Source organism: Anas acuta, chromosome 1 (genome assembly GCF_963932015.1).
Source record: "Anas acuta chromosome 1, bAnaAcu1.1, whole genome shotgun sequence".
Lineage (NCBI taxonomy): Eukaryota > Metazoa > Chordata > Aves > Anseriformes > Anatidae > Anas > Anas acuta.
Window position 1 is genome coordinate 135,367,704 of NC_088979.1, and position 19,922 is coordinate 135,387,625.

The window sequence follows — 19,922 nt, forward strand, 5'->3', positions numbered from 1 at the left end:
AGATTAAGATACCAGAGCAAAACAAAGTACATAATAACAGAACAGTCGCAGATTATAAATCACAGACTATAAATCACAGTAGTCCTTCAAAATCTCTCATCCATACTTTTGCAATTCATTTCTGGGATTGATGGCCTAATTCATGTTCAATTTATCACTTGGCACTTGTAATAAATTCTTAAGATGAATGCAAAAAGAAACATTATTTTATTCTATGAATGATGTCAGAAAGTTCTATGCAGCATTTGAAATATATCTCATCAGATGAATGGAAATGAAACACAGTCCTGTTCCTTGACAACTTATTTCTCCAGCTTTTAACAAAAATGTTCAAAGAAACAAGAAAGGGCTCTGGGATGGCAACAAGGATTGTAACATATTTTCTTGGAGAAAGGGATAATTTGGATTTTTTTTTTTTTCTGAAGACTGAATCTCAAACATATTTGAAAAATGGTCAGGAGCCATATGTCTGAAATTTTCAAGGAATATTAAGGCTAACAGGCTAAATGTCTGCCCTGAGATGTTTTAGAGGATGCAGATTGGCTAAATGATGTCCAGCTTTTGAAAACCTGGATATACTCCAATTTGATGCTTGGAGAAAAGGGCCTTAATGAGTCTTTGGTATCTGCTTCTATTGTTCAACAGAATTTCTTGAGTTGGGTAAAAGATGGATGCAATTTGTGAAGATCGAAACCTAAGGCAACAGCTCTTGCCCTTATATGCACTGCTTCAAAGGCTTCCTGTGAAGCCTTGAAGATCAAGGAAAAGGGAAAGATCAAGGGAATGAACTATCTCAGTCTGACCTGCCCTCTGGTCAAGCTGTCTGGGGAGGTGGCATGTAGGGACTTTCAAGCCATTCTGCTGTCAGACCCAGCAAGGCAGCATAAAGTCCATGAATCCACAGTTTGGGTGGTATTACTATTGCCTCTGTCAACCTCACTGTCTGCACCTTCATGGGAAACAGGATTTGGAAGGCCATATGCTGCTGCCACTGAGAAGATGCACTCTTTCTCTACTACCCACTAAAAAGGAAAAAGTACTTGAAGGTTTGCCTCTTTTTGCCTCTTTTTTATTCTTTTGACTAGAAGAGAATGTATTGGATCTGCACTGATAGATGCCCTTCAAGCTGCATTCATGCTGCAGCTGATCCCAGCGTTGAAGGCTTATCAAGATATATGTGTACATTTAATTTTTCAGTATTCAGGGCTGTCCTCAGAATGAGTATCTCAGTCACTTTGGGCTGCCTGGCTGGGCATTGCCTTGAAGGTATCCTCAGCAGAAGAGCCTGACCACTGCTGGTGGTCCTGGCTGTGTTCCTGCTGCCAGGGGAATGAAGAGGAAGAAGCTGTAATTCTACTGAACTGCACAGGGAATTTTTAGTGCAATCTTCTGAAAGATGATTAGTTAGAACATACTACACTGACTCAAAAATTACATAAAATTCCCATCATGCTTGATTCAATGATGAGAGGGTCACCTCAAGAGATGACAGACCTAACATGTTTATGAGTCCTAAGGGATTACACTGTTTTATTAATCCTGGGTGAAAACAAACTTGGAAGCAGAAAAGGCAGCTTTACTTGTGCCACAAATCAATCTTGCCTCCAAGAGCACACTGTTCCTGACTACCTTAAATGTCTTTAGAGCTGGCTGTTCTTTGTTTCTATCTTGATTCACACTTGCCTTCCAAAGTGAAAAGTACTTCAGATGAAATAGGAAATCTGATTAGCAAGTTCTACCAAGTGTGCAACATACAGCATCCTGAATTTGGACCGATTTGGGAAACATAATGGAAATTTTTACTGTGTATGAAAACAGTTATTATCATGACTTCAAAGCTCCTCAACCAACTTTCTGCATATTTAATCTGCTTTTTACATTTCAGTAGTGTACTCAAAATATACTGCCAGTATGTCCAACCATTACAATAAACATGCAGTGTTTGTGTTGGCACCTGAGACACAATTAGTCATTTGCTTGTTTGCATTTTAAAGCATAAAGTAAGCTAACCAGTTCTCCTGATGGTCAAAAATGAACAGAAGAGACTTGTTTGATCCAAAAAAGTTGCCTGAGAGAATCAGGAGCAACTAAAAAGCTGTATACATAGAGGATAGAATGGAAATTGCATTCAGTCCTCAGTGCTGAGATTTGCTGGTACACAGCCGTAATAAAACATCTTTAGTCAGCTTTGATGGAAGATGTAAGTCTGTTAACCTGATGGAGTCTGTGGGAATAACAAAAAGGCTTTGTCTCTGGTGTGGGAGGGTCTCCAGCATCCTTTCTGAAAAGCACCAGCCTGACACATCTCTAATCTAAAATCTTTTATGTGGCCATGAATAATAATGGAAATAAAGGTGCATGTCCAAAAATCATATCCTGCCCTGTGAAAGTGTTTTGAGAAAGCTCACCAACTATGGGCAGCACTTACTACAGTCTTGTCCGAAAATGAAGTCTGGGCTTATGATAGGCCCAGGGAATGCAGGTTCTGTTTTCTTTAGGCAGGAGACAACCATAGTGAATTGACCAGTGCAGCACTGCTTCTGGTACTCAAACTAGATCACTGAAAGCCAGTGTGAGTATCTCTGCCCTCTTCTGCAACTGATAGTCCATTTTGGCATCCCTTAAATGAACAAGAGAATGAGCCTGTGGATTCTCAGCATCTGACTTCCCTTCCATGAGGGGACCGTTAGAAGTGTTTAGGTTACATAAGCTGTATTTTCATGTAGTATTGTATTTACATCAAGAAGGAGTGCTAGCATGGACTGGGATCCTGTTGCACTAGGTTCCAGGTAAGCCAAGAAGAAAGGAGTTGCTGGCTGCTGTGGAGTGACATGGCAGTGCAAAGCCCAACACAGCCAATGCTGCAGTTTTTATGATCAGAGCCCTTTTGTTATGTTGAGGAGAGCCAGCTCGGACTTGCTTGCATTTGGTCTTTGGAAGAAAGGGTCAATTGCCCCAGTTTTGCCAGCTGAAGGGGCTCTGTGCCAACAGAAAACTGGGAGGAGAAGCAGGACAACCAGCTCCTCAGAGTGGGAGGGGAAAGAGGCTGCCAGGCCCTGCTGTTTGTATTTTTGTTTTCAGTTCTGCTTTGAAATAAAACATATTGCTACACCTCTGCAAACTACTGCATTGTATAAGTCGGCCCTATGATTCAGCCTGCGATCTCACAGAAACAACATCTATGGTAACATGTAGGAATACTGAGGCAAAAGAAGATAGGCTGTGATCTCAGCAGCTACTTGTGCTGGCAGGAGCAAATATCTGTACAAAAGCAAAACTAAGAAAACATCCATTTGATATACTTTTTGGACTGCAGCTTGAATCACTCAAGATTTTTTTTTCATGCTCAGCTCCTTTGTTTCAGTCCTACTACTGCTTGTTTTTCAAATTGATTATTTGCTGCAGGATTTTTTTCTAATTTAACAGGCAGCTGGAGCTTATTAGACATGATTTTCTGCTGTAATATTTTATATCAGTACTTGATAATGGCACACCTGTAAACACCCTCTATAACTAGCAACTTCAGGCACTTGTGGAATCCGCCTGCTACAGCTTATGTGGCAGGGATGCTGGGTAACCACAGCATAGCAGTGTAGGTCCAAACTTTCTTAAGCACATTTTTTTCCTGCTTCCTAATCTCCCCTGACATAATGTTGAAAGTTATTACTTAGCTGCATAAAGAGAACCATCTGTCAATTATTTACCTGCTTACATGTGGGACCAGGTAGCCAGAAGCTGTTACAGCAAGCCAAGGCAAATGCCCATTTTCCACGAAAGCAGAAAACCAACTGTAGCCACCTAACTCAACTATCTAGGGTAAGTCAATAAAAATCTGTTCTCTTTCAGGGAACAACAGAGATTTCTCCAAATATCATTTTTGACATTCAAGTCACGGCAGAGTAGACCTTGAACCTCTCTGGAGTTCTCTTGGAAAATGAGATTTTTAGCAGTTGCAAGTAAATATTTAAGTAAGTATTCAAATGCACAACTTGCTGAGTAGGTGAAGGGAGATTTTTCTTGCTCATCTATGAAGTACATCCTATTCATGCTGTGCAACAAAAATGCTACCATCTGAGGTCCAGTCTGCACCCACAGTGCTCCTGTCATAAGTTACAAAATTTACTGCTTTTCGAGTTTTTCTGGTGTAAAGACTGGACTCTTCAGAAGCACTCAGTGTCTGCTGAAGCCTGATCCTGTTGGGAGTCACTATGAGGTTATCACTTATTTCAGTGGAAGAAGAAACATGAATAAAAGGTTTAGGTTATATGTGCCAGGACTAAAATGTCCATTTTTTCCCTTCTGTTCTGCAAATAACAGGAAACTGTACCAAAGGTTTTGTGAGACTGCTCAGAAAGAGCATCTGGAAAAAAAAGTCACTCTTGAAGAAATTTGTTCTTTCCTCTCATGACTTATAGGCAGATTTTTGCCAATGTTACTTTGTACTAGATATTTTTTGCTATGGGTAGTAGACCCCCTTGAGTTGGGGGTTTCTTACTGGGCTCTCTGCATCTTAAAAAGAGAAACCCAAGACTGGTTTTAGGCTTGCTGTGTGCTTGAATTTGGTCTATAGAGGAGTCTTCAGTGGACCCCTCCCTGCCCAGGGTCGCTGAACTGAAAAAAGTTAATGAAAACCAGTGTTTTAGACTACTCTTGCTTTAAATTAAAAGATACCTTTTGATAAACAGAAATCCTGCCATTTAAATATCTAAATATCTGACTCATGTTATTAACTCTTTTTTTTTTTTTTTTTTCCTTTTTTTTTTTTTTCTTTTTCCTCCTATTTCTTTTTTCCTTTGGCAGTCTCTATTGGGAGGATGGCATTTCTGAACTAGAGTTGGCTCTTTACTGACACCCTGACTCCAGGCTGGGTAAATATGATCAGTTTGGTGATGGTGGTGGAGATGTGTGTTTGTGGGGGGGGCTTTTCTGAGATTTACGGGGAGAGAAAAGTCTAATCCCAAAGAATTTATGCTATATATTAGCAGCAAGATTTCCAGATGTAGGGAGGGTTAAAACACTTGCTAATAGATAATTCTAGGCATATGTTATTCACTTCCCCACAGAAGAACTGAAAGCATGAGGAATATATTTCTCCTTCCTTCTGCCCTCCCCTTCCTTCCACTGCCCCCATACAACTGGATTGATTAACAGAACCATTTCCCTAAATTGCTTGCTCACAAATTATAGCAGTGAACTTCCAGAAATAACGTACTAAAGATTTTGTAGAAGATAAACGTGGATTACATTTGCTTGTTAAATAGTCAACATTCATGCAGCAGTGTGTCAGCTACTGAAATAACTGTGTGCTGACCTCAGCTTTGCAGATGATCTTTTATTTGTGGATGCTCTATCTTTTCAATAATAATAAGAGGGAAAACAGAACACACTTAGTATTGGTTACAGGGAGATCAGTTAGGCCAATGCAGAGCATTTTTGAAAATCCCAGACAATGGAAGCTAAAATGCTTATTGTGCAGGCTGGATAGGAAAAATGTGGAACCTATAGAAGCCAGAAGCAAAATGGCCAGCTTAAGGCAGCATTATCAGCAGCTGCTTTTCAGTCTTAAATAAAAAGTGTTTTTTTAAGGAGGTCTGCTGGGAATACTCCTACAACTAAGTGAACCCATAACAGCATGCTACTGATGACTAAGTAAATGGAGATGGAGGAGGAGAGTTCAATGGCTCCCAAAGGAGTTGCCATATTTCTTTCCAGGATTTCTTGGACAGAAGTATACATCTGAGCTGTTCATGATGCCTCCGTAACGAATACAGTCATTGTGAGACCCAGTACGCATACACCTCTCTAATATTTTGATGTGTGCAGTGGGTCCAACACACATGGCAGGCCTCAGACTCAGTGACTACACCTCTACTCATATCATAGGGCTAAGCTATGACATAGTGGCCATCATCCATCATCCATGTCAAATTGTTGCCATGGTGCTGGCTCTCTCTGCGCCAGCTGTTGCCCTCCCAGACAATATGTGGGTATGGAAACACCCTGAAGATGTAGATTGCATGTGAATTCCCTGTTTTGAAAGAAAAAATAGGATGGGTGGGAACTGTGCTGAGCCCATTGGTATTAGTGCAAGAAAACAAACATTGTCCTGTTTCTTTAATAGTAAAAATATCAGGACAATATACAGGCTGTAAAGTTGAGCAAGGATGCCTTTTGTTGCTCTATAAGGGACCTTGCTGAGATGTGCAGTGGGGGATGTCCTGGCCAATTTTACAAAATCTTCAGATTTTCCTGGGACAAAAACAGAAAATTGGAAGCATTTGCATAAAGAATATTCCATGACCTATAACTTCCTTTCAACTGTTCTTCTTCTTTTTTTTTTTCTTCTTTTTTTTTTTTCTTTTTTTTCTTTTTTCTTTTAATGACAGTTCTGCCAGAATTATATGCTGCTCTTGTGTACCAGATACTACACAATTCATGAAGCAATGAAGAACTCGCTACTTTGCTGCAACTTGAGATAAAACTCTACTTAGAACTCACAGTTCAAGGATGCTTAGAACTAACCATAGATGTTGGTGAGATTTATCTTTTAGTCTATTCAGTCCTTAAACCACTTCTTCTATTCAGGCCAGGCTTTCTGTGAACCCATCTTGTCAGCTTCTAATTTCTTATTCTGAATTCCTAATTTTTACCTGCAGCTTGATAGTACAGAGAGCTACTGTCAGGGGCACACATGCTGCAAATGCCATTGGAGGCAAGTCAGTAATTTCAAAGACATTTTTAAAATATCATCTCCACAGCTTGTGTGGCCATTTGTTAGAAACAAATGGCATTTGGAGAGCCTGGAAACCAGGAGCAGCCATTAGACGGATCTAAAATATGTGTCATCTGTTTAGTGTTGTATTCCCTTACGCACTGTCTCTTCTCAGGAGGCGAGTCCCTGGAGATTTGTGAGATCAGAGGGAAACAGGAGACCCATCTGCAACCTTCTGATTAGCGAGTCATCAGCAGATTAATTTGTACAAAGGGATCACAGTAATGGGCTGAGGCCAGCTGAGTGCCTATATGGTCCTGAAAGCACTAGTGCCACAGAGATGGGGAAAACCAGATGAATTTACTTCAAGGAATGGCACCTTAAAACAGAAAGAAAAAGAAGGGTGGGATTGTTGGGTGAGTCATTCCAGAATACTTGGCATTGATATCAAATCAACGGGTTCAGCCTGGCCATGCAGTTTCCTTTTTTTTTCTGGGCATGGATCTCTATAAGCTGGAGAAGCTGGTGGGAGTATGGTATTTGCAACCACTTTATTTTCTCTGGGCTAAAAATACTCTGCAAACTTTGGTTTTATTTTCCATTCATAACAGCTGAGCCCCAGGCTGGAGGGAATGAATGTGTTATCCCACTGTGAAAACATCTAAACAGGTGGAAAGGACAAGGGAGGGTAGAAAGGCAGGGTGGAGACAGTCTGGTTTTAGACAAAAATCCTGTTTCTTTTCTGAAAACAGAGCAAAGTCTGGGTCATGTATGTTACTTTAAAAGCTGAAATTCAGCTTTATAAGCTGAAATTCCATTCTCATTTGTTTGCTTGCATGAAAGAAGCGTGAGTTGGGATACATCGGGAAGAAAATATCTGGGAAGACACTGTCAGAGAAAAGAGAAAAATATGAGAAATGTGCTGCTTTTGCAGTCAGGCCTAACCATTCTGCTAAATAACTTCATTTTTCATCTGTAACTTCTGTTATGCCAGCTGGAGTCTTCCAAACAGCTTTAGTTAAGTGTTTCTATTCATAGCTCTTTATGAAAATGATCCCAGTTCTGAGATAGATCTGTCAAAGCACCTCAGTGCTTCAGCAACCATCAAATAAGTGTAATTTTTTTTTTTTTTTTTTTTTTTTTTTTTTAAGTATGGAAATATTTTCCATTGAGAAGCATGATCCTGCCTGCTAAGACATTCTTCTTAGAAATCCTGTCTGGATTTCAAGTAAGTCTGCAAAGACAAGGACTAATGCACTAATCCATTCTGGTACTTTATATATTAATTGAGGCTATTTATTTATTTATTTATTTTAGTAAAGAAAAATAAGACTAAGGTTCCAGAGACTTATAGTATACACAATGTAATCAATAAAGTTATTCAGAGTTCTACACAAAAGTGCTCACACAGATCATTAGGGCAGAAACTTTAATCCACTGAGGTTTAGAAATGAGGAATTTCTTAAGTACCACCTGAGATTTTTTCTCCAAGTCTGTAGGGCTTTGTGGATTGTAAATCTTGCTAAAACACTTTTTCAAATAAATATTGAAAAAAAAAAAAAAAAGAAGAAGAGGAAAGGAAAACCAAGTTGAAATCTGATAAAACACCCCCAAGAGTTAGGTCCCTTCAGGGGTCACTGAATATTGCTGCAACTTATCCCCTAGGTGATACAAGTTAGTAAATAATCATAAACAGTGTGGAGGAGAAACAGTGTTGGCAAGAACAGAAAATCATACCGGTTTCACCTTTCACCTGTGCCTTTGAATTCCCTTAGACATGCCTCTTACTATCCTTAATTTTTTCGGCATGTGACCTAAACAAAGGTTGGCTATGAATCCCATGTGCCCTGTTGAAGGACAAGTCAAGGCTGTGTGGGTCCTGGACCTGCCCTGCCTGGCTAACATCAAAGGCAGCTAGGTGAGGGGAAGACCAGTGGGTCAAGCATAAAAGGCTGGGCACTCTTCCTCTGGCAGGTGAGCACAGTTTGGAGCATGCTCTTATGGGTGCTGAGGTTTTCTCAACAAGACTAAAGTTTGGAGTACACCAGAGCCCTGTGGACCCACTAGGAGATTAATAACAGAGATGAGTGATGAGTTTGTCCTCTAGCCCAGCTGAAGGACTGTGCCTGCATGGCACTGTAGTTGTAGCTGTGGGTTAGGCATGAGATCCACATATCTTGGAAGCTGCTTTCCAGTGCTTGGCACAGGCAAGCCAGGAAGAGAACATCCTAGAGGTGGCCACCAGGCTGAGGTAGCTCAGCACCTCTCACCAACATGCAGCTCTCTGGCAGAATGTTTTTGGCCAAAGAGTTTGGCCACAGAAAGGGCTTTTCTATGTGACAAGTCACCTGACACCAGATATGAATCATCCTGGTGAACTGTGGTACCTCACACATCTTTTGAAGTATGCGTGAAATCTGCAGGGAAGCAGGACAATAGAGACCTCGCAAAAAATAGCATTGGGAGCACATGTTGCCCTTGTGGCAACTTTTACTGCTGTTATGATTTCTGTGCCCTCTTTGGACCACAGCAGAGAAAGGCCTGAGAGGTGAGCCAGCATGTATAAACTACACGATAGATGAGTAGGAAGATATCTACTCTGTATACCATACCCATAACCTGGACACATCACCCAGGCATATATTGTATGTACTTTATCTGCAGTAATATTGGCATTGGACTGTGTGCTCATTTGAGTTGTGTGTAATATGCCTGCACGTTTGGTCTTTTGATAAAATAAGATGATATATGGTCCTCCCCACTCACCAGAAGATCTGTGACCTCTGTGGTAGAAACTTAGGTATCCCACTGTGGTAGAACAGTTTTTTTAAACTGCTAGGTGAGGCTGTTTATGTGATGTACAGATGTTTTGAATAGCATTTAAGATTGCAGGCTCACTAATTTTATGTGACGCTAAGATAATTATCATTTCAGAATTGCCAAATGCCCATAGATCCAGCATGATTGGGAATGTCTGATCTAGACTTGCTTGGGGTGCCCTATTTGCTTGTGTATAAGGCAGAACCTGTGTTAGAGCTCTTCAGAAGTTGATCCTTCTTCACATAAGCCACTGGAGCAAAAACAAGTCAGTGTGTCACTGCTACTGCTTTCAGTAGGTCCAAAGAGATTGTTATTATGCCACCACAGGGCAATTTCACAAATGGATATTAAAATAGATTCAGTATAAGACCAAAAAAGTACATCCAGAACAATTGCTTGGTTATGTTACCAGCAAAAGAGGTATTTTTACTTCATTCTGATTCCCAATACACCCAAATACCGAATGTACTGTGATGTGTGTGTGTGTTTGGGGGGGGGGGATGCTGTAGAGATCATCCTTGAAATGCAAGTCAAGAAAATGCAATATGGTCAAAGAGTGTTATAACTACTCATCTGGGCACTACACAGGGAGACAGTGTCTCAGGGAGCAGAATGGAGAAAGATATCAGGAGAAAGAAAATATCAGGAGGGTGAAATGATTATGCTGCCTGACCGCTAGTTTCAAGGTTAAAGAGAAATGATGAAATCAAATGACCCATTAGTTCTAACTACTTAATCTAACTTAGTTTGCTAATGCTGTGAAGCCATTGGTCCACTTTTATCTAAAATTGAAAAAGCGTAATTCAAAGCCTGCACCAAGAGAATAATGAGATAGCCTGGGAGACCATTACCTAAAGCCCAGTTACAATTGAACGTTATCTGTGTGGACTCCAATTTTTATTAGCTTGCATTTGGCCTCCAGGGCATCAGACAAAGGCCATCGACTTGTTGGGCTTTAGAGGAGAGCTAAAACTGAGCATTTTTGGATGGGGTTGAGGGCAGGGCTCCCATATCTGGGATTTCCTAGAGGGACATAAGCATGCATAACTTACATGGAGATTTTAGTGTGTGCATGTACAGCACCAGTGATTTTCAAATGCGTGGCAGGGCTTTTCTGGGGTTTGTAGTTGTGCCTATATGGGCACAACTACACATATACTATATGGGCAAATACATATATACATATATGCCCAGATACTGCCTGTAGCAGTATCTCTGACTTGGCTACAAGACTTCCAGCAATCCCAGAAAACTGTTGAAACTTGCTGATTTTTACTTTGCCAGTCATAAACCCAGTCCCTCCCTCTGCAGCTGTGAGTCAGTAACAGGGTACTGTTTTGCAGTCTCAGATTACTATGGTTTTGAGTACAAAATTAATTCCTTACATAACTCTCTTGAAATTAATGGATTGATTGATGCTGATGATTTGATGTTATTCTGTTAAACCGTTTTTACAAAGAGAGACAAATGCTTCATGGTACATTTGTTTGTATGCTGTGAAGCATAAATGAAAAAGTTGATTGAATTGTTTTATGAAAAAAAAAAAAGACAACATATTGGCTGAAAGTACTCTTTGTATCTTTACTCTTTGTATCTTTATTGTCTTTAATTCTTTAGGGCCTTTACTAGTTTCATAGGACTTTGGATCAGACAGTTACTAATTCATATTCAAACCTTCATGCAAGTTGCACCAGCAATTTCACCATATTCATGAGTACCCTCATCTTCTGGGAAAACGGCTACACTGAAACCAAAGATCTAACGGTAAGTTCTGAGGCTACTTCTGTCACTCCTATAAGAAGATCATTTACCAATCACCTGATTTGTTTCCTTGCAAAATTACTAATAAAAGGAAAGTAGGTTGTGTTTAATGCCACTGTTAGGTAGCCATTGACAAATAGTGACTTTTAATAGATATTGCTATAAGAAAACAAACAAGCAAACAAAAAACAAACCATATAAAACTCTGTCCAGCAGACGATGATGACTGAAGACTCGAGAAAAGGACACTCAGAGATAGAAAAACTGTTATTCTGATTTCTAGCAGTAATGCATCACATGCAAAAAATACCGTTTCCCCTCGTTTAAGCTGTTTAAGACAAGTAATGCTGCTGGGGTGCAGCACAGCAGGAGATGTGAATATCTCTGAATGCTCTCTGATACTTGAAGAAACTGATACAGGGGAGAAATTCCATGTGAAATAAATAAATATTGTGTGTGTGTGTGTGTGTGTGTGTGTGTGTGTGTGTGTGTGTTAACTCTAGTCTGGATTCAGATCCAGAGAAAGCTTAAGGTCTCTGGTGAATAGAGAAAACTCCTCTGACAGAGCTTTGCAGGTGATATCAGATTTTGTCACCATGCTGAGCTGAAATCTCATATGTTCTGAACTAAACGATCAAAAGAGTGTTCCTTTCACCTTATTGCTGCTCCTCAAAAAGAATTAAACCAGTCTCAAGGGTGAGTGTCAGATTTTGTGCATTGTTATCACATATTTTATTAGATTTCCTTCACCAGTCACTGCAAACCTGCTTGAAAAGACACAGATCTCTATGGAGCAACAGCCAGAACCTGGATCCTAAAGTATCCCTCAGAAGGCTGGTGATGGTGAAAGCTGGGTCCTTCTGAAGGACTGCCAAACCATGACTGTTATCTTTCTCTGCTAAAAATCATTTAAAAAAACATTGGGAAGGAACAAAAATCACAGGGATGAAAGCCTAATCTTTGTCAGAGATCCAGACACTGACTGTATTGTAGTTTCAGCATGGGCTTATATCTGACATAAAATCAAGGAGGCAAATAAAATGGGAGCAGTCAATGTGATTGTGCAAAACTGGGATTTAACCCTTTTTCAGACTAACCAGTTGCAGCCTGGTGTGAATAGTGACCATGTATTTTGTAAAGGAGGAGTTGTTTTTGTTTTTGTTTTAAAAAGAGCATTCAGATCAGCTGAGTTTGGGCCAATGTTGAAAACAGAGCTGCCAAATTTATCATTGACCAGAAGATTTGTATGGGGCCAAAGGAGGTTGGTACAGAGAGATTAGAAGCAGATTATCAGCATGCTTTTAGCTTTATCTCTATCTAGAAGCAAATAATTACCCTCAGACACAATCTCAGCTTTAAATAAGTTTTCAAATATAAATCATTGTCATGAAAAGACTGATAAAAGTTATAGGAAGTGTTATTTCTGCCAGAAGAAATTAATTTCCAGAATAATTCATTTCAATCAGCATAGTTTCTGTAGCATTGCTACATTTTTGCCAGCAAAGTCAATTTCAAGAAACTCATTTGGTTCCTTCTGTCAAATCTTCAGTGTAACCTGCCTGAAGGAAAAAGAGACCATTCTGACATCACAAACTGGCTCATTTAGCTTCTGAAGTTTTGTTACAAAACTGAGAAAACTGCTGGTTTCATAACATAGTGAGAGAACCTAATGGCTTTTTAACAGATAAAATGGGTTGATTCATCCTAGTTTCTGAAGTGCCCGTGACTCAAAAACCCCAACTAGAGAAGCCCTAGTGACTGGGGCTTATCCTGCTCACGGAGACACTGTCAACCAAGGAAAGAAGCATAAATGTAATTGAGAAATTACATTTGTTTGTAACAGTGTCATATGTGGTCCTAAATTTGGGTCAGTGATGACTTTGCAAATGAAGGAAACACCCATGGTTTGTTAGCAATGTCCAGCTTTCCTCACGATCTTGACAGCTTGGATATTTGATGACACATCTTTCAGCTTAAACAGCCTTCAAGAAAGCATTACAATATTCTTCCTTACAGTGGGGAAAAAGTTGGCTGATTTTAAATTGATGTTTCCATTTTTTTCAAAGCAATGAAGATTCAAATACTTTCCTTATGCCCTGTTCCCTTATGATGCTTTGAAATTCTCGATTATAGAATTTAAGGACATTTCTAGAAAGAAGGTCCTTTTTCATATTCGAGAACATAAAAGATTGTTAAAAAAGGTTAAAAAAATGTCCCATATCTCAACCTAGGCAAATTGATAAAGGCAAATTAGAAATGAAAGAAAAGCTTGTGTGTTGGGTTAGACACTGCAGATGATCTTTATAGTACAACACTTTATGTTGCTGGTACTCTTACATTGAAGAACAAGAAAACAGGCCCTTTGGTCTACATAATGGTCTTTTCTGCTAAAGTTGAAACCTGCTGACTGTATCTAGTCTCTTCCTTTGCTGGGAAAACATCTTCCCCATACTATGACAGTGGCACTGCTAAATTTTCTTCTGTGTCTCCCTGTGAAGTGTCCTCACGTGCGAAAATCTAAATCACTAACACAAATCCTTTGGAGGCCAGGCCAGAAGCAGTTTTACATGCAATCAATAAGACATATTAAAGGAGTACACTGGCTAGACCTGTCATTTAGGTGGAAGACTGAGGTATGTCTGCACCAGAAAATTAGCTATGATTGTCCCTTTGATCAGGGAGAGCTGAGATCACATTGAAGGGAAGACCTTGCTGCAGGGGTTGTCCCAGCAGATCTGGATGGACATATATCTTCTGTAGGAGATCCACAAACAGGGCTTTTAGTTTTTCTTATGACTGTGTAGCTCTCTGTCCCCTCCTGCAGCCAGATCACACATGGTGACTTATGAAACACCTACTACTTCTTTCCTAGGCTGTTTAATCTCTTCAGTTCACTGAGGTTTTAAATCCATAAGTTATAGGTTCAACTGCTAACAAGAAATCCGCGACAATGTTATATTTAAAAGGTCATTCTTAATAACATGGAAATTATAAATCCAACTTTTTCTAAGTAATTTTGTAAATAAAAAGCTCCATTTTTACAAGGGTACCTTGATTTCTCTCAGTGCCATCAGGACTTCAGAGAAAATGACAGATGTTTGTCATGGTGAGGTAAGAGCAATGAATCAGACCTGCTGGCAGTTCCCAAAAGAGGGTGGCTGCTGCCCAGGAATGGTGGTGACTTCTGCGAGTGCACCACGTGTGCTCAGATACCAGGAGCTAAACATAAAGAGAGAGGACAACCAATGTTGGCTGCATGGACACTTGATGTGCCATCCCTGTGGAGCAAAAAATAAAGCTGCATTTCTTAGTTATGGCAAACGTGTTTACTAATGCGTGCCCGAGTGGAAAAAAAAAGACACAAATGGGGCCTGACGTATGCCAAGTATATGAGCCGTTCTAAAAGCGCGGTGTGTCATGGGCTCATTATTCATCAATGCTTCATCACACTGAGTTTATGGTGGCATTAAAAGTGGAGAAAAAAAGATGTCATTTACATGAAATGCTGGAGACACTCCCTCCACCCTTTGATTCCTTCAGTAAGCTGGAAGGAGGTTTGTGTGCGCATGAGAAAGTGTGCTATACAATGCCGGTCTTTATTCTCTTATTGAATTACTCATACTGTGCAGTATGTAGGAAAAAAAAAAAAAAGTTTGGGGCTTATTTTGCTCTTAAGAAATAACAGTAAAACACTGAAGCAAGGCTACAATGCAAGCTAATGCACCAGTCAATTCTGGAGTTTATTTTGCTAGGGTTTTTTTGAATGCTAGTATGTCTTTCTGTAAATGGCACAGAGTGTTCTTCATGCTCAAGTTGCTACTTTCCTATGTACACAGGACAAGCCAAATTCCTTCCCCAGCCCCCAAAGTCTTGACCTCAACAAAGGAATTACTGTTGTCCCCCTGCACAAGGTTCTGCAGGCTGTTAAGCAATTGAGGTGGAAAGCATGGGCTGAAGGGAGCTGGCACTGTGGACAGAGCAGGAAATTTGGTCCCTCATCAGTGTAATAGATCGAGGCAAGGTGGAGAGCTTTGCATTAAAAAAAATCTCATTTAATGCAGTTGTCTAGCAGATGAATTGCAAGCTTAATAGCTGACCTCCTTCTCCAGTGTTCTTTTTTTTAAACCTTCTAGGTTTTCACTCCTGACAAATAAAAAGGGCATATTTTAATATTCCAATCACCAAACAAAGGAAGGAGGAATACGGGAGGCTGAGTTCATCAGGCTTTGAGCAGGGCTGTTAAACTGCTGCCTTTCCATATCCCCTTGCCACCAGGGGACCAGACTTAAAGAGGGGCATGAGACCTCCTGGAAGGACAAGGGAGATAAAACCAGGGGGTGCACGTATGGACATTTGCATCTTGTGATGACTTCCAGCCTGAAGAATTCAGATGGGTGTGTTTTGACTGAAGTGTCTGTCCATCAGCTACAGATTTAAGATAATTTGATTGCTCATAATAGAAGCAGTTTATTTTTTCGAAGTCCATTTCCTAATATAGGCAAAACAGGCAAAACAGCAACCGGTTTTTATTTTTTCTTCATATTTTTTGTAAAGAGGGAAGAGTCAACTTTTCTACCTATGGTATCATCAATCTCAGCTTTCTTCAAGCCCATTCTCTGGTCTGACATAACACAATAGACTGGACTGGCTCCAGAGGAGTTTGTTTAGTCCTGTATATAATTATTACCTTGTAAACAGGATGCACCTTTAAGTTATAATTTAAATATGATAAATGGGCCAAACCCAAGAGTTTTATTATCCCAGGACACAGTTATTACCAACTTAACAGGAAGCACCTGCAAGTTATTGTTATAGTTAGAGATGGCTGAAAAATGGGGAAATCATTTTGTGAAAAAAAAAAAAAAAGAATTATTGGAGTTCTCATTCTGAAAGATTTGAAAGTATCCATAGTATCCATTTGGGCTGAATTTCATGCATCCTCTGTACTGAAATCATGTTTTAGTGTTCTCATTTGCAGAAAATGGTTACACTTTTCCAGAGAAAACTAGCTTTTAGCTAAAGTACTAAAAGTACCTTTAAAACCACATAAATCTAAAGTCTAACTGAAACAGCTATTAATCATTTTGTTCAATGAAAAAAAATAACTGTGGATAATTTCTTAGTCAGTATTTTTTCTTCCCTGGGAGAAGAATATTTTCAACTGAAAATTGAAAACTTCAAGCAGTTCTGATTATTATTTTACTGGAAAGTAAAAGTTCTCTTAAGCCCTTCTTTCTGCCCAAAGCTTTCTACCTCACATGGCCTGGTGGTGACAGCTAAGCTGCCAGGAGGATCACTGCCTCCTGCTCCTCACCACTGCGTTTCTGGTAGGGAATCACGGTCACCTTCACTACCCAGTGCTTCACTGATGCACTACAGATAAAGTAAACTGCATTAGGAAAGGTCAGCTATTTAAATGTTATAGACACACACACACACAGGTTATTTTGTCCACTCTTAGTTACAGGGTGTTCATGTGACAAGTTTGCAAGAAGGTCTGTGTGAGTAGTGACCCTGACTATAGGGCAGCTGGAAGTGGCAGCACCTCAGGGGGCAAAGCAAAAAGGAGAGTACATCTTCAGCCTTTCTCATTGCAACCTGGCTGCTGACCTAAGCACTTGTAGTGGAGCTGACTTCAACCCACAGTTCTCACTTTGTCTTCTGGGTTTTGGAGCCAGAAGACAAAAATGCAAGAAGACAAAAATGCAGAAGACAAAAGACAAAAGCCAGAAATGACATGTCCTGTCATTTTCATCTCCTATCTTGAATATGCTCATAACTGGAAGTTTTGTATGCAACAGGAATGAAAAGAGAATTCATCTTCTCCTCTCCTCTCCTCTCCTCTCCTCTCCTCTCCTCTCCTCTCCTCTCCTCTCCTCTCCTCTCCTCTCCTCTCCTCTCCTCTCCTCTCCTCTCCTCTCCTCTCCTCTCCTCTCCTCTCCTCTCCTCTCCTCTCCTCTCCTCTCCTCTCCTCTCCTCTCCTCTCCTCTCCTCTCCTCTCCTCTCCTCTCTCTCTCCTCTCCTCTCCTCTCCTCTCCTCTCCTCTCCTCTCCTCTCCTCTCCTCTCCTCTCCTCTCCTCTCCTCTCCTCTCCTCTCCTCTCCTCTCCTCTCCTCTCCTCTCCTCTCCTCTCCTCTCCTCTCCTCTCCTCTCTCTTTCCCCAAGAGGCAGGGACTAAAGATGACTTGGGAGTGAGGACTCGAACAGCAGGGAAAGAGGTCCCAACAGTGGGAGCTGTGAACTTTACTGTAGAAGATTTTGGGATAGCCACAGGGCATTGACAAAAGGTCAAGAAGCGTGCATCAGTAGTGTAGTCACTATGTCAGGGGGCTTTCCCAGTAACTCAAGCTTGATGTTCATTTTAAAGAAAATGTTTCAATTTGGAAACTTCTGTAAGTTTTTTTACTTTATGTTTTTTAAAGTGTTTTTGTTGTTTTACTTAATTTACTACTACTGATGTCACAAGAGCTGAAATAGAATATTTTATTTTATAATCATGATGGGTATAGAGATTTATTTTTCTCTTTTCCTAATTAAAATGTCTACTCTGTATGCTGTGTGATAGGAAGGCACAATATACATCATCTCAATGTTTTTTTTTTTTCTTTTTATATGTTATTGCAACATTAATGTGCTATTGTCAGAAGTCTGTCAGATGTACAACCACAAATATGCATGCATTTCAAATGACACTGTTAGTCTAAACATTATGGGAACGAAATGAAACTTTTAATGGAAATAGTTTTCCAATTGTTGAAATAAGGTTGCATTAGATTAAGGGAGCATTACAAAAGTAATGACTACTGTAAATGCATAACAATGTTTTAATGAATGGGCTGTCAATTACAATAGATTATCGTGGCAGCAAACAGTTTACTCATGATATTTTAGGGATATGCTTTTTAGTGCTGTAAAAATTGAACTTAATAACACTATGTTTAATAGAAAAATGGGAGATAGTTTGTGAGCAGTTTCATGAAAATTATTATAAAATTATGGAATATATCTGTAAGGAATAGTTTTGAAAACTTACGAGTCTTGCAAGACCTTCATAGGCCCAAGTATCTTAAATATGGAATTGGGCTATAAAATCACCAGAAGGCTTAAGTGACATATACTGCCTAGTCAATCCTCCTAAGATAGATTAGGAAGACTGTATTTTATAAATGCATTTTGAATATAAAATATGTTACTCTAATTTAAAGCAAGATGTTTTTTGGATGAAAATACTTTTCTTTTTTTTTGTGACACTGAAAGAAAGATGAAGACCAGAAAGCCAAGCTGACTGGTGACCATGGTAACAAAAATGAAATTAAGTTATCAATGTCCTTTACTTCTTGACATATTTAACTCGTCACTTCCCTTTAAATTCAGATTTGCCTTCTAAATGTGCAAAGGTGAAATGTCTTATTACTCCTTCTTGTTATAATTATTGGCTTTTTGGTTTTGCTACAACTAAATGGTGAATGAGAGAAGTGACTTGAACACATGCTGCTTCTCTTTTCTCTGGTACCATCAGACTTTCCCATTGTGCATGCATAAGTAGGAGAGTACATGACTGAGTAATCAAAATGAGTCACTTTCTATCTTTAGTGAAATAACCCTCTGTTCAGCATTCCCCTTTGCCAAGTAGGAGGCAGCAATTGCAAGTAGGTAATTGCACTGCTAACACATGCCAAGGCTCAGATAAGAACCAATCTGGGTACACGCAGCGTATTAACAAATTCTCCAAGCACTGACTCTGCAGAATAAGATTCAGCATTTTCATCCAAGATAATATGCTCTAATTAACCAGTGCACGGTACTTTACACTAAATACAGGGCTTGAATAGAACTTTGGGAATGGGATAATGGAGGCTTATTAGGTTAATAAAGAATCATGTGTTCCAAGGCTGACTTAAAAACACGATTAGACCTCCTTTAAAATAGGCCAAAGTATTTCAGATTTAATCAGTCCCCTGGAGGTTATTGAAATTATGAAATAGGTTTGGCAATCAATAAGTGACATCACTTACACTGTTCAGAATATGAAAATGCTCTAAAGAAATACTGGGAGCTTTGGTGGCTAAAAGCCACCTTAAAATTGCCTCAGAGACTGGATGCTTTTTGTCCAGCATTTGGACAGAAAACATTTTATTGCAGAAGTTAGAACCATTCTCTAATGCTGCATAAGATTTCTATAGCAGAAAGGAAACTATGTTATCCCATCTGACTTCATTAAAGTTGCTTGTTGCTATTCCCTGGGAAGATTTCCCCTGTAGGTCCTCGGTTTAAATTTAGAAACCATCCAAAATGACTCCTTAGAGAAAACTTGCTCAGGTCTAAGAGACACAGATTATGTGCTGGGATTAGGTTTGCTGGTTCACACTAGTCAAGTCTAGGCATTCATTCAAAAGATGTTCTTCCCAGAGCAGTGGACTTCAGCTACTTGGATGAGTTAATAGCATATTACAAAATTCTTATGTATCAAATTGCTGTGTCGTTGAACTTTCAGTTGGAGATACTACATAGTTGTTTAAGACAGTTTCTGTGGACCAGTTCGGATCATCTAGTCTACAGCTTTGACCATCATAAATGGTCCCTTACCTGTGAATCACCACAACAGTGGTCTCCCCACTAGCTCACCCCTG

General features: G+C 39.7%; 1 protein-coding gene and 1 long non-coding RNA gene across 9 annotated transcripts in view; one reads left to right on the forward strand and one right to left on the reverse strand.

Annotated features, from left to right (window-relative positions):
- Positions 1 to 19,922, reverse strand: part of LOC137843444 (potassium voltage-gated channel subfamily KQT member 1-like) — a 519,382-nt gene that overhangs the window by 42,915 nt on the left and 456,545 nt on the right. The gene's annotated exons all lie outside the window — the stretch shown is intronic.
- On the forward strand, positions 3,349 to 14,152 carry LOC137843525 (uncharacterized). Its single transcript, XR_011089568.1, has 5 exons — positions 3,349 to 3,592; positions 3,725 to 3,816; positions 4,801 to 4,868; positions 11,150 to 11,296; positions 12,033 to 14,152. It is a non-coding gene; the product is annotated as an uncharacterized lncRNA (long non-coding RNA).